At 38.1% G+C, this 25,084-nt stretch overlaps 1 protein-coding gene across 2 annotated transcripts in view; it reads left to right on the top strand.

Moving 5' to 3' along the window:
* Positions 1-25,084, top strand: part of LOC136446612 (double-stranded RNA-specific editase 1-like) — a 158,459-nt gene that overhangs the window by 82,055 nt on the left and 51,320 nt on the right. The gene's annotated exons all lie outside the window — the stretch shown is intronic.

Here is a 25,084-nt window from a genome sequence, read left to right as displayed (position 1 = left end):
TGTTGATTTTTAAAGTTAGGCGAAGTAATCAATGAACAGCTCAGTAAAGGAACCAGTTCTGAGTGACAAATGACATTGTCTACATAAGTACTGATCAGATGTACATGTATATATCTTTAACTTCAGAAATCAATCTTGAGATGAAACAAACAAACTCTCTTTTATACGTCAATGAAGGTTAGATATCCAGGTAAAGAACAGTTACTAAAGCAACTGGATTATGATTTTGAAACTCTCTTTATCAGATTTTATCAGATTGTTTATCATTCTGTATTCGTAGAAGACTCAAAATAAACTCCACTGCCGGCTAAACTCATAGGTAGTTAAGACACATGTGGGTATCCTTGATAAACTACTACACAGGAGATCTGTTTTGATCCATGAAACAATCACACTCTTCCTGCACGTCGATATTTCCCTTGTGGTCGATGCAGATGATACAACATTTATCATTCATTGGTCTTTGACATTTTCCTCGCAGATGTTGGAAGTTTTTGGAAACACAAATCTGAACGTCCTACTTGAGGGAAATGTTGTCCTTGAGAAGTGGTCTTGGGAAAAAATGATGGATACTGCTATTGAACACACTGTACTATTACTGTTATAGTTACTGCATTTTAAATCGCAGGGATCTTATTTTGTGGTAGGGAGAAAATAGAGTCTTTGCGATGGCTTTAAGTTCGCAGTTGGAACAAAGGGCTAGGTGAGCAAAAGACTGAACAAGCATTTTCGTGGTTGTTTTAAGTTCGCAGTGGAGAGATTGCTGCGAAAACCCCAAACATTAAACCACTGCAAAAAATGTCAGCATTTACTGTAAGCCATCTCATCATTATGTTCTTGCATGTACATGTATGTACAAACTCGCCATACAGTTTCTTACCATATACAGATTATTTATTCCGTCTTTTGTCTTTTATAATGTTATACATTTTAGGTTTTGCAGGGTGCCGTAAGAGTAAAGCTGGGTAATAAAATTTGCCATGATACCTTTTATACCAAATATAGCTCTATATACCGCAGTGCTCAAATGTGCCCACGCCTGTAATATACCATTATATAACCAGAAGATGAGGGAATAGCACGGATGTAAACTTAATACCAAGCTTGGCCTTTCTCTGTGTGTTTGCGAGGGCCATCAACTGACTCTGCACGACATGAAATTTAAGATCACCGAAGGTAGTGTTTATAGCAGCACCTTTTGTGTAGTAGAAGCAGTTATCATAAAAAAGGAAATTGCTCCTCCAATCACAGGATACAACTGAAAATGGATCATAATATAGGCTCAGTGCTGTACCCAGTTTTTATGGCCTGGTTGGAGAAATGATTCTGTAAATCTTGGAATGTTTGCAGCAGTTTTGTTTTCAAGATTTTTGCAATGACCTCTCTACCGCAGATTTTGATACTGCAAATATGCGTTTCTATTATATGACAACTGTACATGTATTACAGAATTGTTTTAACCGTGAACTTGAAAAAACCCCAAAAACTTCCTTTCCTTTTTACTACGAAAGTCAATCCCTGCAAAGATAAAAGAATTCATGGTAACGTTTGAGTGAAGGTCTGGATATCATAAAACTTTAGGTTACAATGTTACATCTAAAAGGGATGTACAGATTGCCTTGCTTATGGTTCCAGTCTTACATGTAGTATTCAGTTCTTATGGGCTGTTACAGAAAAGATAGTTACCATAAAACCTTACAAGTACTCTAAGTCTAAGGGAGAAAGTGTAAGCTTGGAATTGGAAATAAAACTGTAACATCATGATGCTGTATGATCAAACAATTGTTACCTACAACCTTTTATGACTTAGGCCATTCCAATCTATTTTCTTGGGTCTCAGAAATTTTGTAACAAAAACTCAGCAAGTCTCTTAGAGTTCAAAATGAAAGGCAGGGAGAAAAATAATAAATCTTGCTGTAGTATGTTTAGCCCCTAAAACTGTGTGTACCAGACTCTGTTCTCATGTTCATTATGCAGTTAAGCATTATGATGGTCAGATGGTGTCGCGTGGCGTAATGGTAGGATGTTTGGCACTGGGGTCCTGGGTTTGAACCCCCAGAAATGCCTGTTGACATTGTGCCCCTGGGAAAGGTACTGAACAATGTTTCCTCACTTAACCAAAGTGAAAATGAGTACCTAGCTACGGTTAGGGATAGAAAAGGAAATGGATGTTGTTTTTAAGATTTGTAGAAAATTTGATACAGATAAAAGCATTTTAAACCCTGGTAGTATGGCAGCGGATATGGTAGCGGATACGGTAGCTGCTGTCGTGGAAACTAACCATACTTCACCCCACATTGATTCATACTTTTATCGAACGCTGATTGCTCATTGGGGGAGGTTTGTGCGGAGCGGCATGTATCACCGAGCGGCGGGTCAATAGTTCACCGTTTCGTGGAGCTACCTGCTGCCTTTATCGCCGACTGGGCAGCTTTACGCGCATTGTAAATATGGATTTCATTTATAATATAACACAGTCTATCAGCCCGGCAATGTATGCACCGTCAGCGCTTCTCGCCATCTCAATATTTTACTGTCCCCGAATTACGGAGATGAACTATTGTTAAAACGACTGCTAAAGGCTGCGTCAGAATGGAGTCTGCAAGGAAAGAAGACATTAAAAGTTGATTTTGCTGCTAGATTAATACGCTGCCAAGGAAAGTGGTGTCTTGGGAAAGATTATAGAGATTTATGTCTGGGTTCCATATTGAGCAATCAGTTCCTACTATCATCTTGGAACTGCTCGTTTATTGACCTCTGACTTTCACCTTTGACCTCTGTAGGAATCATTGCTTTGTAACATATTACTATCTGACACTTAGATAGGGTTTTCAGAGAAGGATGTCTGTGCTGTATGCTTGTATTATTGGTAAGTTTGGGTGTTAAATGTTTATGAGAAAATTGCGTGGGTTGGACTCACTTTAAGGTCTAACAATGACATTATGGAATAGTTATGGCGTTCCTTGCAACTGCCAGAAGTTGTAAATGCAAGGGTAGAATAAAGATTTAACACAAATGATACTGCTGTGTATTTCCAATCATTAACTATTTATGGCACTCTATATACTATTTTTACAGAATGATATTAGATACAACATCTCTAGAGGTGACATTTGTGTATGTTTACATTTACATGAGGAAACTTTACATGAAGTTGTTGGTAAATTACCGCTCTTACAGCCTTTATTGCTTTAGAGACATTTTTAGGGTTTTTTGTTTGCATTCTCTTATTTTCCTGTACTTAAGATTTTTTGGGTGAAAATTGATCATTTTGAAAGGCAAGAAGTTTTGTTTCAAAGTGCTAGCTTAAATCTCATTTGTACACTGTATTTGTATCAAGTGCCATATTTCTAAGTTGCATGTGAATTGGTAGAAAATCTTGTTTCCAAGTTATACATAATCCTGATATCATCTTTTTGCGAGTATCATTTCCCTAGTTCACTAAATGCCTTTCAGATTTTTCTTCACAGCCCTAGTTGTTAACTGTTCATTAGGTGATACCAATTTGATTTCTTGGTTAACAGATTTTTTATTTTAGCACAAGGACATCATTAAAACAGAAGGCTGGGGTGAAAACTTGCACCTGACCCTGTTTCACTCCCTGAAACTGTGCAACAAAGTACAAACCTTCCTCGGAGATTCTGTTTTCATGTTGATTTTCCAATCTAGCATTTTTTTAAAATTCCATTAACCAAGAAATTAAATCGGTGTGGCCATAAGTATAATCGTATTTAATATTCCATTTCTGCAGCTTATGAATTGGTAAATAATCTTGTTTCCATGAAGTTACACACACTCTTCTGATATCATTTTCTTTGTCAGTAACATTTCCCTACTTCCATAAACAGCTTCAGATTTTGTTTCCAAGCCCTAACTAGTTTGAAACTGTATTGGATGGTGAATAATCTTGTTCCCAAGTTGCACGCTCTTCTGATCTATCATTTCTTTGTCAGTAACATTTCCTTACTTCCATAAACGCATTTCAGATTTTGTTTCCAAACCCTAATCTGAAACTGTATTGAATAATGAATACAATGTAGTCTTGTTCCCAAGTTACACACAGTCTCTTCTGATATCATTTCTTTGTCAGTAACATTTCCCTACTTCCATAAACGAATTCAGATTTTGTTTCTAAGCCCTAGTTTGAAACTGTATTGAATGCTGAATAATCTTTTTCCCAGGTTGCACGCTCTTCTGATATATCATTTCTTTGTCCGTAACATTTCCCTACTAAGTCTTCCTTAAACGCATTTCAGATTTTGTTTCCAAGCCCTAGTCTGAAACTGTATTGAATGGTGAATAATCTTCTTCCCAGGTTGCACGCGCTGTTCCGATATCATCTCTTCACCACGCACATTTCCCTACTTCTATAAACGCATTTCAGATTTTGTTTCCAAGCCCTAGTCTGAAACTGTATTGAATGGTGAATAATCTTCTTCCCAGGTTGCACGCACTGTTCCGATATCATCTCTTCACCACGCACATTTCCCTACTTCTATAAACGCATTTCAGATTTTGTTTCCAAGCCCTAGTCTGAAACTGTATTGAATGGTGAATAATCTTCTTCCCAGGTTGCTCGCACCGTTCCGATATCATCTCTTCACCACGCACATTTCCCTAGTTCCATAAACGCCTTTCAGATCAGTAGGCGGAAATTGATAAATGGCGTAATTTGGCGGGGACCGATTACGGTGGAAGCCGTGATTACCGCTGGTGATTAGAGGTGATACATGTAGCTGTTCAGCTGATAAATGATCCGGACTTAATTGGACATCAGGCGTGAAACTTTTCTCTCAGATAACACATTTTCACTGCTTTTTGAGATTCAGTCTTTAGACAGAAGCATATGCAGCAGCAGGTATCTATGGGATGTTGTAGATATATCTCTTCAGTTGATAAATGATGGGAACTTACTTGGACTTGTGAAACTTACTGTTTTCTGTACTTTCTCAGCTAACAACTTTTCACTTATTTTGGAGTCTTTATGCAGATGGCAATGTATATGTACTTACTTAATAGGTAACTATGGGATATTGTAGATATATCTCTTCAGTTGATAAATGATGGGGACGTGTGAAACTTTTTAAACTGTACCCTCTCAGATAACAACTTTTTCACTGATTTTGGAGACTGTCTTTGTGCAGATGCCAATGCAGGTATCTATGGGATGTTGTAGATATATCACTTCAGTTGATAAATGATGGGGACTTACTTGGACTTGTGAAACTTAACTTTTTCTGTACTTGCTCAGATAACAGCTTTTTCACTGATTTTGGAGACTGTCTTTGTGCATAAGTGTGTGCAGTTCTCTATGGGATCTGGTATGATAGCTCTTGTTGTTGATAAATGACTGGGGATTACAGACTTTTTTCTGTACTTCCTGAGATAACACTTTTTTACTGCTGTTGGAGACTGATTCTTTGTGCAGATTGAAGCATAATTATGCACTTATCTACTGTAACAGTATATATATCTGGAGAATTAAGTAGAGATTAGGCATAAAAGTTGCCTGTTATCTTTTTTCCTGTACTTTTTCAGGTAACAATTTAGATTCCTTGAAGGAGTTTTTGTGGTTGATTGTATTGATGAAATAACTAGTCTTGTCTTTAAGTATAAGGGAATACATTAAAGATTCTATGAATGTACTTTGTTCTTCCAGAAATTTGGGTGATATCAGTAATAATGATATGATTACTAATGAATATGAAATGTGTGTCCTTTATTTGTGTACTGTTTGGTTATTTTATCCCAATGTGGTATCACAACATTTGTACATTAGTTATACATACAACATGTACATGTTGCATATCCAGTTGCTCTTTGACTTGCAATGATGGTTTTTGAAACCAGTATTATTCTTCCAATACACCTTTAACCTTGCTTGTTCACTAAGTCAGCAAGCAACATGTTACGTTTACATAATAGCAGCGTTGTTAACAAATATTTGAAATTTTCTCTCCCAGAATGAGAAAATGTGATTATTTCTTTATAGTGTCCCAAAAGGCTTCACTATGTGAGATGATGAGAAATTGTATTGGCGATAATGGCAGAAAATTCCAAATTTCCAGTAAAGTCGATTTGTCACAAACCTCGTGAAGGGGCGTAGATTGCCTTTCCTGTGGTCAGGTTACCCAGTGTCTCTCCGCCATCGGGCGCGGGAAAACGACTTTAACACGATCAAACCGTCCTGATCACGGCTGTAATATGCACGGAAAAGGAAGCAATTTCCCGGCGGTAATTCTCCCCAAATAAGATATGAAGTGGATGGAGTTTAGCAGTCATTATCATCATCGCGTCCTAGAGTCAAGGTCTTCGCTAATCCTCAGCGTATTTGTTGGCTGGGTATATCCGATCAAGAGTGAACCGATTGCTTTTTGATTGAAAACTCGCCGCTATAAACTTGTCGGAGGGTAGGATTGAAGAGGGGAAATGAAGCGTGGGATGTATGAGGAATTCCTGATTGTTGTTGCTGTGACTTGTGTCTGTATTTGATTTAGACTTCATCTTGGCATCGTGTATTGCATCCCAGACCTTAATAAAAATAGTAAATTTGTTATGATTGCCACAGTGATGCATAGTTTGTGAGGATATTTGTTTGGCATAGTCATATTTGGGCAACTTTCAATCTAATTCGTAACTTTTAATTTGTAGTCAGATATCTGCAAAATTAATATATAAGGCCTCCCAGACATGGCAGGAATAATTTATTATGCCTCACTATGAAGAAGTATTTCCTCCTTGTCACTTTGAGTAACCTCTAAAATTCATTTTTGCTGCAGTAAACTTTCAGTTTTTTTTTTAAAATATAGAAGTTCAACAGGGAGTATCACGATTCAGGACTGGTGATTAAGATACAGTTGTGATGATACTAAGCATGCCACCTTGCAGTAGTTTATAGTACTGCATCCTGAAGGCACCCCTAGAATGAAATAGAACACCCAAAATGTTCAACTAGAGTCTCTTGTAATCAATATTACCGTTGCTGAGAATGTAGTGTTTTTCGTGTTTGTGTGTATGTGTTTGTCTGTGTGTGTGTGTGTGTGTGTGTGTGTGTTTGTGTGTGTGTGTGTGTGTGTATGTGTGTGTGTATTAACAGCATAATTTGAGAATGTTTGGATGGATCTTAAGGATATTTGGAATGCTGGTAGAATGAAGAAATGATTAGGAATTTGGACCTCCTTGTGGCTTTCTTAGGTACTTTCTTACTACTTCCAACAGTAGATAACTCTTGTTCTCAAGAAGAAGTGGCATAGGTTTGGGCCCCCTAGTAGCTTTCTTTCATACTGCAGAGGAAGATATTATTTAAGACTTGGAAGGAGAATGAATAATTTGCTGCTTGCAATAATACTCATCTCTGAACGGTGCCTTCAACTGTGAAGCTACACGTAAAACGAAAGTTACTGTTATGGTAGTAATTTAATCATACTTTTCCATACTTGTATATATTTTGTGTAATCAATAAACTGATTCTTTTGTATTCTTTTAATTTGTGGGCACCAAGTGATAAACTTAGTATTACCTTCCCATATCTTATAGATAACTTGATTGGACACATTTTGATGGACTGCCAAATACCAGATGCATCAAATTGCGGGGAGGGAAGCATAAGTCACGGGTTATTGAGGTCCGACAATAACAGGAAATTGCGGATTCTGTAGGGACCGCGGGGAGGACCATGCCAGAAAATCGTGTCTTTTTCCAATACTTGGGGGATTACTTCTCATTTAGGCACTGGCAGGTTATTCGTCTTAATTGTTGTGTGACTGAGATAGTTGGAGTAGTAATCTGACATTTGAATTTAGCTATACTTCATAGTTTCTCTTTTCTTGTTTCCGAATATTTTCATTGAGGTAAGACTTGCCCAAAAATGTTGAATTGTTATGGGACCAAAAAGAACGAAGGTTGATTATTAGGGCAGCTGTAGAATTAAGTAGCAAAATTACTATAGTGCAGGTGTTTCTGATGACTACTTGCACACATTACATGTAACTTCGTCCATGATAATACAAGCCCATGATACTAAGGTGTTAAAAAGCTAGCAGTGTCCCAAAATGCTTTGTATAGTCATCATAGCATCCTTGAATACAGCAGATAGGAAGATTCAAAATGCTACATTTACATGTAAGAACATTTGTCAGACACTTTTAACGGACTGAAAGGTTGTAAAAATGAGTGGTGCAGATTGTCTTGGACAGGTATAAACTATATGTTGAATGGTACATGCATGCACTGAGGTGCAAAAACAGAAAAAAGTATTTTGAGCCCTGTGTATAGTAGCAATGGGTGCACAAGCATTTTACTTTTCCATGAAATGAATGCGACACTGTTAAAACATTCCCACCTAGTAGATAGTGCTGGCTCTAATCATTAGCATGCAGGTTATGTAGTGAAATCTCGCATACAGCACGCTGGGGTTAACTCCAACAACCTTGACTCATACGTGCAGTGGTGTGTCTGACAGGCCCTTGCCTTACACGACTTAAGGCGTCGCAGGAATCACTACATTTGGATTCACACGGTGGATTCTGTAAGCCAGTCGGATAGGGAACCCTGGGCACAACGCCCACTCTCCAGCCCACACACTTTCTCAGGCAATATCAGGATACGTGGGTGGGAAATGTAAAAGTGTTCTTATAGTAGGCTTTGAAGCTTAAAAAGCTAAATGGACCAATATACATCATTTGTTGTTTTTACGAGCATCTTTAGTTATACATGTATCTTTGTACATGTAAGGATATAAATTGAAATTGAGGATCAAGATGAAAAGAGAGTCTGTAATTGGTACAATGTGTGTCAGAACCATCTGGCCAAGTTGAATTTGAGACAAGAGCTTCGCTAGAGACGGCATCACAAGTCTTTGATTTATGTCTGCACCATCTGGCCAAGTTGAGTTTGAGACACGAGTAAGACAGTAGGAAGAAGGTTAAAGAACCCAAGTTGAGTTTGAGACAAGAGTTTCACTCAAGACGCCGTCGCAAATCTTTGATCTGTATCTGCACCATCCGGCCAGATCGTCTCACAGACCTTCCCTCGGGGGTCCGCAGAAAAATAGACTCAGCGCTGACCCCAATTCTCACACGCTTATTGACCGCGCCGATACACGCTGCTGGATGTATCGGAGACGTGGCCACGGGCATTGTGCAGCCCAAGCAATTTTCACCTCGGCGGTGTTCATTACAGCTTGAGTAATGGTGGATAGACCTCACCGTAGGACGGGCTGGGAAAGGGTTTCATTTGTGTCCGGTGGCGTTACCGGCCGTGGCTTCCAGGTCTGTAATTACCTGTCAGGTCCAAGTAGAGGGCGAGAACTGACAGCTGGGTTGGTTAGGAGGGAAGAGGTGTGGCCTGTGGGCATGGGAAAGGTCGAGGAGAGGAAGAAATTGGTGTCAGAGGACGTTAAAGTTTCACTTGCTATTTAGTGACGAGAACTTTGAGGTCTGTAGGGGAATGAATGGCAGTTAGTTTCAAAAATTGAAGAATTAAGGCTGTGATTCTTGAAATTTTCATGGTGGTTTTATGTTTGCTGTTTCACAATGACCACTTCACCGTAAACTTAAAACCACTGCAAAAATGTTTGTTTCCGTTACACTGTACTCTAAGTGACTACTATATAGTGCTATCACAGGCTTAAAACAACCATGAACACTCCAATTTGTCCTTACCGCAAAATTGAATCACTGCGAACTTGGAGCCATTATTTTACAGTTACTTCACAGTTCACTTTAATGCTTATCAGTGAATGTTTCATAATGATGCAAATATGACTGAGTGAATATGAAATGATAATGAAAGTCTCCTATTGATGAAACCAACTTCATCATTTCCTGACATAGATAGTGATACACTTAGACTTAAGCTATATCTATCACCATAGGAATAATTGAATGGCTTTGAATAAAGTAATGCACAGACACACACAGTGTACACTACATGCTCAGCATCTAATATATACACTTGATATACTAGTACATGTACACTATACATTGTGTAATGTACTGAGTAATACTTTTTCTGACAATGTAAAGCTACAAAGGAATACATGTTCCTTGTCCATATCTCGTAACATGTAATGCTTTAGATCCATTTTGAAAGTGCATGATTGTGAATTATGCATTAATAGAGCCAAGAGGTAGCGTGTTGCTGGCAGTATCGCAGTATCTGTTGTTATGGTAATGGAATTGAATATTTCATGGTATGTCTCAGATCTGTAGCTTGGAGACTAATACAATTTTCTTTCTCCTCCCACCTATGTTCCACGTCTTGATGTGTGATGACACCTGTTTCAACACACCTGTTGGTCTTACCATCTTTCCATACACCTGGGCACGACAGATACAGGTATGAAGTACTTTCTTTAGCCTTAAATGAGTATGATAATGAAATTGGTAGATTCTATGCTGGTATGGAACATTTAATGCAGACGTTGCCATGTATGGAGAAAATACACATAATATACAGCAGTTATACAATGTAGATGCAAGAAACTTGAGACAAGTCACAAAATATCAACATATAATGATATATATATTGTAAAGATAGTCTATACAGTACATGGTACATAAATGTTCACTCTGTAATAAAGCGTTAAACATTACAAGATGGTGTTACGCACATTTGGATGCTTATAAAAAAATACAGACAACATGGCTTTATTAGGAGCTAGACATATCTTGGGTCAAAGTTGCAGAGACATCTTGTAGTCTTCAGTATGATTAAGAAAACAAGCAGAAACTTTCCATGAGAATCAGCCCGTACTTTGCCCTACTTTGTTGAACATCAGTTCTGATTGTATAAGCAGCAGTGACGTTATGAATGAGGTAATGATGAGGGTCAGTGCCAGCATCAGGTGCTGCTGACAGGTATAATCAAATATCCGGCCATATTGGACCCGTGGGATTCGAACCATGGAAGCTTGGCTTTTCTTGTTGGAGGCCTTAGTGTGTAGGGACGTACATAAGCTTATGTAAGGCTGAGAAATGTGAGGACAGCACGTTTATAACTATACAGTATAGGTACATATTGTAAGACAGTGCCTTAACATTAAGTTTACATTTCATACAATTTTCCTGACTCTATGTTCAAAATTGCATTAGCAGGATCCCCAAACAAATAATATAGAATTTGGAAAAATCTTGATATGATTTTTAGATATGATTGTAAGACAATCAAGCAAAGCAATCAAAGCAATCAATATTGTTCCTTGATTAAAGCTAGTTCAGACACTGATACTTTCTCAGCAGCATGCATTTTATGGAATTTGAGATGCAGAATCAATTTCAGCAGCCATATTTAGAGCTCTGATCCCTGCGCTGATTTGTAGCTTTAAGAAATCCTGGAGCTGCTCCAAAATTCAGTGTCTTTCCCGAAGATAATCTTGTTATTCAAATGGGTTGTAACATGAATCCTTAAAAAGGTCAGTAATTATGAAATTTTATTTCATATCCGTGTAATTCAATTTGAACTGCACATAAGGTGACTCCGTCGTTAATATTGATGTTTTTTCAGAGGTAATTTTGTCTGCAGTTAAGTTTTATTGCTCCCTTATCAGATACAGATGTGAGATTCAACATTAGATGATAAAGTGCCATCATTTGAGAAATATCATAGCATCTGAAATAGCGTCAAATTTGGCTGTGCAGCTACATGTAAAAAGTGTTGAAATTTTGTTTCTGATAAATGTTGCCATTCTATTTTATGTGAATTGTGAAGTACAAAGTGATCTATAGTATAATTCCCATTACTCCCCACATTGACATATGGCTTCCTCATCAATTCTTACTTAACAGGCACGATAGCCACATTTATATTAAGGGATTTTGGCCTTGGCCCAGGCACTGAAGAACTTGGCTTATCAATCGTTCATTTCCCTTGCTAAAGTAAAGTTCAGCCTCAAGGCTATTGTGACATCTGCTGAGGGAGTGCCAACACTTCCTTGTTAGAAATTCCTTACAGGATTTATTTCTGCCTTAAAGTTTAATGTTTTGTATTTATGGTTGCTTGATAATCTTCTGTTCTTCTGGCATTAGTGAGATGAGAAATATATTGCACACTGTAATTGCTTCTAAGTTCATGAGGATTTAATGTCGCGGTATGGGAAAAATGGAGAGTTTGCGGTGGTTTTTAGTTCACGGTTGAAAAAAGGTGGTAGGCGGGCAGAAGACACAGAACAAGCTTTTTTTAAAGCTTGTTCTACGTTTGCAATGAAGGGGTTATTGCAAACCCCGCAAATATTATAAACCACTGCAAAACTTTCAACATTTTGGATGGATATGAACCATTGGGCAACTCTGTTGTAGATGCTTATAGACCTGTATGATTCAAATTGTAACAAAATGAACATCAAATTTCTGTCATTAAACAACTTTGAATTCTTACATTAGATATAGAAATATATCATTCATAGAATCACAGTTGCACAAGCGCACAGTTTTATACAGTTGTAGTAACTGTTTAACATGTATCTAAGCGGTGAAACGTTTAGATTAAAATGTCATAAAATGTTAGGCGACATACTGAGTATTTTATTCAATGAAAAACATGAATTTTTTTTTGCCTGCCATATGAAAGTTTGCTTTTTTCTGATGAACATGTAGCTTGCTGATGATATATATAGAATACAACACGGGGTATTCCGTATCACCCGAGGTACCAGCCCGCGGGAGGGCTGGGACCGAGGGTGATGCGGAATACAACGTGTTGTATTTTATTTATGTCATACCTTGGTCATACCCACCCGCGAAAACATACATTTCAATGCGGAATGCGCCAGAAGTTGAGGGAGTTTTGTGTCCTCGAACAAGAAACTGTAGCAACATTGATTCCAATCTCCGAATCCGGTATTCGAATTTCCGACGGCCGCACAACTGGCGCGCTCGAAATGCGTTCGAAATATTCTATGGAAGCCTGTGTGATAACACTTCCGAACCCTATGTGATCCGGATAGTTATCACACGGTCCGGAACACCCGTATCAGGCCCAGGCATGACATAAGTATAAGTTATAAGATTGTTATTGGACTGACATTGTTGATAGTATCTTGTTCAATGTAATTCATAACATAAATCCCTAGCATGTAGGTTATCATCTGTTGTATAGGCTGGAAAATTGGCAACATGTTAAAACTAGCCATGTTAAACTTTTATCCTGGTGGACATATTTAGTTGTTATGTGTCGAATCTAAGCTTGTCGTCCTTTAAAAATGTTTATAGGCATTCTGTGCAATATAATTCACACCATAAATTCCTTAGGAGGCATATCAAGAAGTTCATACATGCATACGTAATGGAAAATGATGTGTTTTGACCAGGGAACTGAAAATTTATTTCAATCTACAATTGCTTCTACAACATAGATTTGATGACAATCATCAGTTTTAAATCGTTATTGGCATTCCTTCTGATATGCTTCAAAACTGTCACATAAAACCTAGCAATTATGACAGTAAGCCAAGTGTAATAATGTTAGTATGATTATAGATCTATGTTTTGACTAGCCACAAGAGTTTTATCGTTGGTGACATACCCACATGATTTATGTTGGTCGTATGCTTCCAATCAGATTTGTCGCAGATTAGTGATGATGTCGGCACATATCAGTATGGTAGGATGAGATGCTTCGTCTTCTGGCTGTCCCTTAAAGCAAACTACTTTGTCACAAGCATGGGGCTCATGTATTAAATTGCTTTTCCTTTTTGATAACTTTCCTTTAAAAGATTATGTATGTTTAAAAGATTATCTGCACTAAAAGAAATCAGTGCGATTCATTTATTGTGCGGGGTAGTTTCATCCATTTAAAAAAAAAGCTCTTATTGAAGGAAGAATTTGGCAAAGAATTCTAATTCTAATGTCTTCTGTCATGTGAGAGTTTAGAATCTAAAGTGCATGATAGTTCTGTTGCAGAAAACTTGCTGTTCAAATGTATAACTTTTGTTCCTTTTCTTGCATAATTCCTGCAAAGAAACGTTGTAGACTTTGATGCAAAAGTCTTTGTATTCACATGTTGCATGGCAGAAACAAAGCAACATTCAAAATACAGAGCAAGAAGTATGTACTAGAATTAGCGAAAATTTATGAGCCACTTTGTTGTGTGATATATGTATTCTGCAAACTCCTGTTTTACAATGAGCATCATGAGGTCAAGTATAGATATTTGATACACTGATTATTTTAAAGGGAAAATCAGAGTAGAGACACCCTATCTTGTAATCTGATGCCCTTCTTACCCCTTTATTGTAAAGTCATGACATGGGCAATTACAAACTAACCACAGTAACGACTGTTAACCTCCTATACATGTACTTAAGTAAGCCCCTGCACTGTGTATCTGTATCTATGTAGCTGGTATAACTGCCCTTCAGCGTAACACACCAGCTAAACAGTAGTCAAAGGGGAAAGTCTTTGTATGGACACAAGGGTTAAGAAAAAGTGGTTACAATCCTTTAAGATAAGAAGGTCAAGGATTACGTGGTGGGAGACGATCTTCAAGGTCGTGGGTTCAGATTTTCAAGGTCGTGGGTTCAGAGCGTTTATTCCTAGTAGGCCAGCGTTAAGACGGAGATGTGTGAGTTCCACGCAGACCTGGGACTTACGGCTTTGGAAAACCAGATGGTGGGATGTGCAGGGATCATAGTCTCTGATGCCTGCAAATCCAGCTGATGCATTGGCAGGGCTGAAAATACTTTTTCTTCATACCTGCAGGTGGGTACAATACAGGTAACATTTGAAATAACCTGCACCAGATAATAAAAGGTTACCAGTCCTGCACCACTTAATTTCTTTCATTCTAATAGCCACAGGCTAGCTGGGCAGCCCTGGCTGTGCATGCTAAACAGCCAATCAAATAGATTTATAAATAGATAAATTTCTTTCCCTTTTCAGGCCACACTTATTTGATTTGTTGTTTCTCAGATTTAAAAAAAAAAAAAAACTTCTGTACTGGAAGATCAACACAAAAACAGGAAAGTCTTTGCCTTGGTACACGCAGCTTTTGGGAGTATACAGATGCAGCATGTTCAAGTTTTCCTCCCAGTTCTCTGTTTGCGATGTTCCCTTGCAAAGAATTGCTTTAAAATGACCAACCAAGGAAATCAGTTAGTGTGCCCTCAACAATAATTTTTCTGTTTTACCTAGAATACCATCGGATAAAATTTTTAAGAATTACGAATATGCTCCCGTTTTACCAGCACAAACGTGTATATGCAGGTTGTATTTCCAGCCCTGCAAATTGCGTACTTGCCCGGATTGTTAGGGCACGAGGGCATCGCCCACGCGTGTGATGTTGACGCAGAGGGGTGTGAACTGCTGGCGCCGTCACACTGTTCGTCACGAGACGGGGAAATCGCGCCAAAATTAGGTCGCAATGAGTCAAAGTGATTGCGTTAGATCTGCACACAGCTGCCAAAATGTCACCTCACAATATGTCAAGATGACTGTTTCAAAAGAAAGTTCACATATCTAACGTAACAGTTGGATTTCAAATATTGTATTCTTTCTAGTTGATTACTAAAATGTGTAAACTTCAGGGAGTTAACATTCTCCTTGCAGAATTAGCCATTTGGCACCAATTTCGTACTGATTACAGGGTTAGGCAGCAGGGAGAAGGTTAAAGGCTTAAAGCTGTAAGCTATCGTGCTGCTTGTCTAAATAAGGAATGAAATTTACACAGCAAACGTGATCAGTATCTGTCAAAGTCATTTTCACGACTGCCTGCTCATGGCTTAGTAGTGAGCTGAACAAGCTGATAGGGATCAGGGTGACTCATGTAGGAAGTTGTAAATTGTTATCAGCTTGTACAGGGGGATTAACCTGTTGGCTTGGCGATTATGTGGGTTTTAGGGTGGGGAGATCAGGTCATGCATCACGGACATTGTAAATACTGTACCAATCATGGGAGGGAGAGGAATTGAAGGTCGCATCACCTACAAATGTTAGCAGCTACTGCCTTAGGATTGAATGAGTTGCTAAATTACCAGCTAGCACCATCCCTATCCTTGGTACTGAACTAACACCATCCCTGTCCCTGGGACTGAACTAACAACACCATATCCATATCCCTATTGCTCAACTGACACCATCCCTGTCCCTAATACTGAACTAACACCATCCCTGTCCCTGATACTGAACTAACACCATCCCTGTTCCTGATACTGAACTAACACCATCCCTGTTCCTGATACTGAACTAACATCATCCCTGTCCCTTGTACTGAACGAACATCATCCCTGGTACTGAACTAACAGCACCATTCCTGTCCCTGGTACTGAATTAACAACACCATATCCCTGTCCCTGGCACAAACACCTGTCCTTGGAATAAATTGCCCTCACCTCTGAATTGTATGATGAACCCGCCCAGAACAGCCATTTCATAGGAATGTTGGATCCTAATTCCATTCATTGTCCATAATGGTGGTAGTTTACCTTCTGGTGATCAATAATTTCTGCATACTTTGCCTACTGTTCCGCTATAATGGCTTTTATTAATATCATTTTTCTGCTTGCCTGAAGTCTTTCCAGTAGAATTATTGGACCATTTCGTTTCTAGTGGAAAGTTTGACGGAGTTTTTACAGATTTGAATAGATTAGAGGTGATGAAACCAAACATGTTCGTATGGAAGATAAAGCAGTTTTTTTAGCTTTCAAACTTGAAGCCTGTAATATTGGAACAATGTGCTTCTTATAGTATCATCCAAAGCAAGTTAATCATATGAATTATGTCAAGAAAATTTTTTTCGAAAATATGATTATGAAGTGCTCACAAAAGACCAATGTTAAACGATAGCTAGATGCAAATTTTCCATCGTACATGCAAGCTTACCTACAGTCAATCGTGTGGTTTTTTTTCCGGTTACAGTCATGAAAGTGACAAATTTTCCATCATGCATTCCAGCTTGCTTACAGTCAGTCAATCTTGTTGTTTTTCCGGTTGCAGTCATAAAATTGTTTGGTGGGAACTGCTTTGCGTGAAAGCACCTGTGACAGCTCATTCTTCTGTAGTAATATCTGTAATACCAGACATTGTATTTTTCACTACGGGGGATAGTGCCTTTCTTTGACACCACAGGGCATATTTATACAGCGGATTTACATGTGTAAAGGAACAGTGTCTTTATTACTTGCAAAATGCAGTAATTGTTATGTTTGCTATTCATTTTGTGAAGGTTTGAAGAGCCATTCCCTCCTACCTTACTATAGATAGGTGTATGGGCTAAGACTCCAGTAGTGCTTGAATTATAGGGGATATTTGCGTTACTTGTCCATGGTGATTATAGACTAGCAGATGTACACATTTACACTGTATCATCCCCTATATTTAAATCAAAGTGTATGCTCGGTCATGCACCAAGTGTTGTGTATAATATGTTAGCAAGATGTTTAACCTGGAACTTGTTGTGTAAGGCTGCAATAACTGCCAGATAAAGTAAAAAATATATTTGTAAAACCTAGGTGCACTAATAACAGTAAGGAATACAGTGAGATCCTGTATCACACAGTGTGATTTTCCTGGTGTAAAGGCTTATTTATATGTGTGTAAGATTCTTTTGGATACTTTTCTCTAAAGTTGTCTCTTTCGTCCAACAAGTTAAAGGTTGAAAAATTAGTCTTCACTGTGCAAGAGTAGTTACACTGAGTATAGGGGATACTACGAGGGCCTGTATCACACAGTGTGATTTTCCCATCTCATGAAAAGCCTGTTTACCTGAGTGTATGTGTGTGAGATTCTTTAGGATACTTGTCTCCAAAGTTGTATCTTTCATTACTATTTCTTTACTATGCAAGTAGTTACACACTCAGGAATGCCACGAGGGCATGTATCACACAGTGTGATTTTCCCATTGCAAAAGCCTGCTTAGAGTATATATTTGTGTGAGATTCTTTAAGACACTAGTCTCCAAAGTTGTCTCTTTTGTGCAACAAGTTGAAGGTTGGGAAATCGATCTTCACTGTGCAAGTAGTTACACATTGGGGAATACCATGAGGGCTTGTATGACACAGTGTGATTTTCCAACAGTGAAAGCCTGTTTACCAGTCTTAGAGTATGTGTGTGGGAGATCTGTTAGGATACTTGTCGATATTCGAAAGTTGTCTCTTTTGTGCAACAAGTTGAAGGTTGGGAAATCGATCTTCACTGTGCAAGTAGTTACACATTGGGGAATACCATGAGGGCTTGTATGACACAGTGTGATTTTCCAACAGTGAAAGCCTGTTTACCAGTCTTAGAGTATGTGTGTGGGAGATCTGTTAGGACACTTGTCGATATTCGAAAGTTGTCTCTTTTGTGCAACAAGTTAAAGGTTGGGAAATCGATCTTCACTGTGCAAGTAGTTACACATTGGGGAATACAATTGTGATTTTCCCAGTGCGAAAGCTTGCCTGACGGAGTCTGACGGAGTGATGAACGATCTGGGCTGGAGTTCGGAGATGGATGAGTAGGGAGGCTGGGTATGTAACACTAGCTGACCAAGGATGGGTGACGTGGTGCAGTTAGGAAGAACCACTTAGGCACACGCAATTATGTCCTTTGTTTCACAGTCTAGATTAGGTTTCATCTGAATCATAGATTAGGCCACCCCAATTTAATTTCTTGGTTAACGGATTTTTATTTTCCAAAAAAAAATTCTTAGAAAAAAATAATGGAAACATGAATTTTTTTTTTCTAAAATTTTTTTTATTTTGGAAAATGAAAATCCATTAACCAAGGAATTAAATTGGTGTGGCCTTATGTATAGATTTTACCCTGTTGGACATCTACTAGTGTTTTGTAGGAAGAACCATATAGGTGCAGACAATTTTGTACTTTGTTTCACAGTCTTGATGAGGTTTGTACAATAGAGAATGCTGGAAGCTAGATTTTGTGTACGCTCCAACTTGTTAAGAGTATGAAACATCATGATGATGGTTAGGTTTCATCAGACTTGAATGTAGAAATTTTACCCTGTTGACATTTACTCAAGGTGGTGTTGTGTATGTTTGCATTTGGATAACATAGCTAGCATTTAGCACCAATATTAGAAATTTACTTATAAAAAGTTGATTAGGTGATTTAAATCATGATGGCTATGACCAACATTTGTTTGTGACTGTTCTTGTGGATTGTGGAGCACAAATATATGAATTTACACTCGGTGATTGGTTGATACATGTAAAAGAAGAAGTTTTTTTTTATTGACCTAACAAATGATGGCTGAACAGAGCAATTTCGAGTGTAAATAAGGCACAAACAAACAAACAAACAAAAATATAGAAACTTTTGTAAGGTCAACTACAAACTACAAAATAGAGATACACATTTTACAACTCCAAAAACATTGATGGTACACAGGTGTTCTTAGAAACCTGAAGTAAATTTCAATATCATGTTTTTCCATTGTTAGCAAATGAGTACACAAAATGTCTTCGATTGTTTCCAGACGAGCCTGGCCTCATAAAACTTTGATAAGACCAATAAACTCCACGATGAGACCTAATTTAAGACAGCCACGTTTATATCTGAACAAATTTATGACCCAGGCTAATATTCGGATGACCTCCCATACATGGTAAATGGTGGTCTGACGTGCAGGGTTCCTGATTTATCAACTTTGGCTCACTTTTACGTAGCAACGTAATCAACTTAGGAAGGATCTACGTGACCCAGTTTATTGATACATGATGCAATTTAAACTGGCACAAGGGATGGCAATGCTTCTATATTCTACCAGATGTTAAAGCTATAGTTGTTAATAATATAAATAAAGTATATATTGAGTATCAGGGTTCGATTTTGCCAAGATCGGTTTGTGCTTCAGTTATGTAGGTCAATACAAAATATCCACACAATTATTTGCTAAAAAAATTAAGCTTGGTTGTTTAATTATGGAATAGGTAATAGAACAGAGCGATCATTAAGTAGGGCAACTATGTAATTATTGGTATATGTATTTAATTTGAATAATCAATGTCTGTGTGTATATGTGTTCTGTGTTCGATATTCCTCCTCAACTTGTTAACAAATTTTAAATGCAAGTCAACACACCATGCCATCACTGTGTGAGACATACTATTCCATTATTTTATGTATCAAGTAATAATGTTAGATTAGTACTCTTAGTATAGATACTTTGTAGTTGTTGATATTCCATATTATTTGCCATACATTGTACCTGATGCAAATGTTGTGCAATAAACTTTGACTTGACTTAACTCTACCCCATAGGCCATTACACTTAGTGTTCCTTTTCAGTACTTTACAACAATGTGTGTAGGTGAAAGGTCGATATAATTAGCTCAATTTGCTCTTGTGTACATTCATCTTCCGTGGATGGGGATGTTTTAGATTGCCCTTCACTCACCATTTGAGGAGCTCTGATTGTGATCTGATTATAATCCATCATAATTTCCACTTTGTTGGAGTGTCACCTCTGGTATTATATGACATCTCAGGGGACCTTGTGCAATCAGGAAAGGTCAGACAAGGTCAATCCTAACTAGCTCTCACTGTTAACAACTTTAGTTCTAGTTCTGGTGGGTTTACTGCCTTTTGCAGGGGGTTTTCTGGGAAAAAAGTGGGGTGTGTGTTTAAGGTGGGTTTCCCCTCTTCCAAGGTGTAGAGATTTAGAGTTGTAAGGTGCTTTTCCCAAGGGCACAACATTGGGACCTGTTTGTAAGGAATTCAAACTGCTATTGAAACATGCTTAGTACAATTGTTGCCATCTGATCTGTATAGTTACATGGAAGAACTTTATGGCACGACAATTATACATGGTACAATGTATGGCAACAACTATCAATTGAAAACATAATACAAAATAGAGGTATAGAATCAAACTTGACATCCTAGTAACTAATAGTAATACAGTAAGAGCTAGCATATTTGTCTTTGATACAGTTACAATCGAATGGGGCTAATCATTAGTTTCGGTACATGAATGCGTAGATCTCAAAACATATATACAGTCATTGCGTGTCATGTCTTTTTCTATACCCATTCTTGTATCAACAGTGGTAGTGGTTGTAAACTCAGTATTACCTGGTAATGCGCTATTTGGCACTGATGTTTCTGTCCCAGCTACAATCTCTTCCTAATAACAGTAGCATCAACGGTATGTGGTCCAGATATCAATAGTTATTATACCAATATAGCTACAGGCACTAGCTCTGCTGTTAGGAAATCCATTTGTCCTAAACTGGAACTACGGCTCAGAACTCTTCTCTTTTACGATGCAGGCAGTAACAGCAGTGATGCCAACGTAAATAACAGCTCCCTTAAACGCAAATGGTTACATTTCACACTGATGGCACTGGCACTTAGTGTGTTCATCAGGGCAGTCTCCAGCTTTACATTTTTTACTGTCCCACTCATTGTTTGGGAGCCATGTTCTCAAATTTCCTTGTTAATCATTTTAAGCTTTCAAAAACACATTTTCATCAATTTTATGGCATGAAGTTTAGATTTTTTTTAGATGGATGGGGTGACATTTTTTCTGTCCCATGAAGCAAGTTTCTGTCCCAGGACGGAAGGACGAGTCCTGGGGACAGCCCAGGTATACATTAACCTCAACTTTACAAGTTTGCACATGTGGGAGGAGTACTTAGCCTCGAGGTACACCTGCGATTGCTTCTTGCATTGTTCTGAAACTAGTCCAGGGATGGGACAGTTCAGGCGTTGATCATCTCATGCATGGCCTCGAGGGAGGGTAATGTTTGTCACATCACCCATCAACCTACCCCATTGGGCGATCGTATTGCCATGGCGATGATCAGATTTCCGCTGAGTGTGACCTTCCAGTGCCAGCGTTATTCAATGCCGGTCTCATGGGAGGAAGAGGAGGAGGGCTCTGTGGTATTTTACATGCATTGATGCATGAGAGTTGTCGTTTGAAAATGATGGCCACTTACTTGTAGACTCAGCTTCTCACTTGCGTTAACCTTCAGCACACTAAGGTAGCTGTTTGGCACCAAATGTGTGTATGATTGTATTGGTTATGGGGGTAGGCAGCAGGGAAAAAGTTAAACAGATATGAACATTAAAACAGCTTTCTTTAAATATGTGATAAGTTCTGCTAGTAAAGAATGGTCTGAATACTTATATATAAATGTAAAGGCCTATATGTATACGAATGTGATACCTTAGAGTCATATTGTGGAGTAAAATCGTTCAGATAGAGTAGTGCAGACAGAAGCCTATAACATTTAACACAGCTTGTCAGAAGCCAGCTACATAAAGTTTCACTGAAAAGATGACATTGCTTAATGGAAGCTTACTGTCTCCATGATGCACTTCCACTAGAGCTTTCAGAGAGGAGATCCCTTGTCAATTATTAAAGCCATGGTTGTGTTCTCTCCCTGTGATCTGTCACGAAAACTACTTCCTGATGGGAATTCTGAGACAGGCCTTTGACTTAAGAGGTTAAGACATCCATGTGCTCTACTATAAATTACTTTCGCGGTAGCTTTCTTTGGTGGTAGGAGTAAAAAGAAGGTTTTTGTGGTATGTTAGATTGGCGGTTGAAACAATTCCGTAACACAGTAGTCATACAAGGAAGACATTTTTATCGTCATAGATTCCAGGTGGAGAGGTCATCGAAAAAATACTTGCAAAAATAAAACCATCCTAAAACTTCAAGATTTACAGTATGCACATTATATATTAAACAAAAGTAAATCAAACAACAGATTCTGGATAAAATCTTTAACAGATTCAGTGGACTGTGAATGACAGGCATTGACAGCTGATGCTGTCTGTTACGTCTGACTGTGTACTTAATGACCTTAAATAATTGTTTGATCCATTTTGCGTGATGCTTTTCATTGAGATATCCTCTTTACATTCGCTCAAGAGATGGGAACGTCTCAACAGAAAATCTCCCTCTTTGGGAAGTCTTGATCCAGACTTCTCTTACAGATGAACTGTCCAGCAGATGGTAGCAGGTATCTTGGCAAGTATAGGGGTTACTGTGACATATAAATTTATATGAAATATTGATTGCAATGAAATCCTGATTACCCAAAGACAGTGATGAATGATACTAGAAATGGTTTGACTATACATCTATATTCCAGTCTAGAACTGCAAGCAATTATTGATCGGCATTCTTATAATAGACATGGCTCATAACACCGAATTCCTATATATTTTTTCAGTATTATTTTGATCCATGTTTAAGAGCCCAATATGTTTTTCTTTTTAGAGTGCCAAATTTAAACTCACTTGTTTATACCTTCCTCTGCAATCTCATACATTTTCGTCAAGTTGCATTTTGCAGGTTAGTATTTTGATCCCAAATTCAGAATACAACTTTATACCTTGGTATAGTTTCTGTAAGTGAATGTAGTCTGATTTAACTTTTACTGCTATTCATCTGTTTTAATGAAGTCCTTTTGCTAAATCTTTTTTTAAAAAAGGACAGAGAGCCAAGGAAATATGTTTAGTAAAAAAAAAGTGGGGGAGTCTACATGAAATTTTTGACAGCTCCTGGAAGGCTGGACAACTTCTTAGAAAAATCCTGGATGGATGAAGTATTTTCCTGGAACTCTAAAATTGCTCGAACAGGCTCATGTAATTGGCTGCATTCGCATTTCCGTATGATTGATCATGTCAAGTTTATAGGCAGCAGTAGTTGGTAGCAGCGCTTGTTGTCTCAAACCCAGTCTAAGAAGAAGATACCTATGATAGATAAGTGTACTCCTCTGGTTTTAGTTCCCTGCTGTTCAGCTGTACATTTGGTTAAAAAATTTTGATCAATTGGTGGTAGAAATTGTGTCTTGAGGAAGGAAGGCTATTTTTGCTCATGGATAAGATATCTTTGATGGATTGATGTAAATTTCATGGTTTTACTTAAGTTTCCTGCTGTTCAGTCAAACATTTTGTCAGAAAAGTTAGATTCATTAGTCTTGTCTTGAAGAAAGAAGGCTTTTTATGTTCAAGGATAAGATATCTTTGATAAATTGTACAATCCGTAGTTGTACTATTAGTTTAGTGCTGTTCAGTCGTACATTTTGTCAATAAGTTTCATTCATTGGTTGTAGAAATAGTGTCATGAGGAAAAAACTTAAAGTGTACTTTTGTCCAGGGATAAGATATCTTTAATGGATTGATATACACTCCGTGGTTGTACTTTTAGTTGCCTGCTGTTCAGTTGTACATTTTGTGTTCATGCCTGATAACACATTGCAACTGAAGTACCGTGTGGTCAAGAGTTAAAAAGTGTTGAGTCATTGTTGATAGTTGATCTAACCACCGATTTAACTTGTGATTATTGATGAACAAACAATTCACCAACTAGACTTATTGCTCAGAGCTGATTGCATACATTTGTATGCATGTTACATTCCGGGACTATGCTCACAAGCTCTCGACAGAAAGGTTTTTGCACAAAGAGTGCGGAACTGCTCTTTAAGACCTGCTTGGTTCTTAAGACGTAAGTCGAGAAAGGAGATGTTCTCACCAGGATATACATGTAACTCACGCGTGTGACCTCCATGATGATTACCGATATCTGTGTGGTCAGAAGTTGGCGTCTGCGGACTCGTTGCGTACAGTTAAGGGAATGTTTTCCATACCCACTGTCAAAACCACTCATACCTGGAGGAGTGTCTGTATTGCATATGTCAAATCCCATTATTATCCTTTGCCACATGAGGTTGGCAACCCTCACCTTTAGTCACTTCATATTTGTATCCTTCATCCTTTGTATGTAGATACACTACTGGATTGCCTTTTGGCATCTAGTTGAACAGATACACTACTGGATTGCCTTTTGGCATCTAGTTGAACAGATACAACCTTTTAATTGTTTACGTATCATTTTTCTTTATCATATACTTTTTGAGACAAGACAATGTTATGTTAGTAAGCCCAGCATCAAAACATTACCTCCACTATTATTAGCTTGCAATGCTGGATAGCAAAATAGTGTGTTTGGGGGTGTAGTTACTTGCCTCTGAAGACCTCTGGTATTTACTGTGTCTTGCCAGAAGGACATTGAAAGACCCACTTTTCACTGACATATGATAGGATGTTAGGTAAGGCTGATCGTCTCAGTTCCTCTGGGAAAGCAGGTAGCTGTTTAAGTCGTGACGTAGAACAAGATGTTCCAGTAACATCCC

This window comes from Branchiostoma lanceolatum, chromosome 12 (genome assembly GCF_035083965.1).
Source record: "Branchiostoma lanceolatum isolate klBraLanc5 chromosome 12, klBraLanc5.hap2, whole genome shotgun sequence".
Taxonomy (NCBI): domain Eukaryota; kingdom Metazoa; phylum Chordata; class Leptocardii; order Amphioxiformes; family Branchiostomatidae; genus Branchiostoma; species Branchiostoma lanceolatum.
The sequence above is the reverse complement of the archived record's forward strand: the minus strand, read 5'-3'. Positions and strand labels throughout refer to the sequence as shown.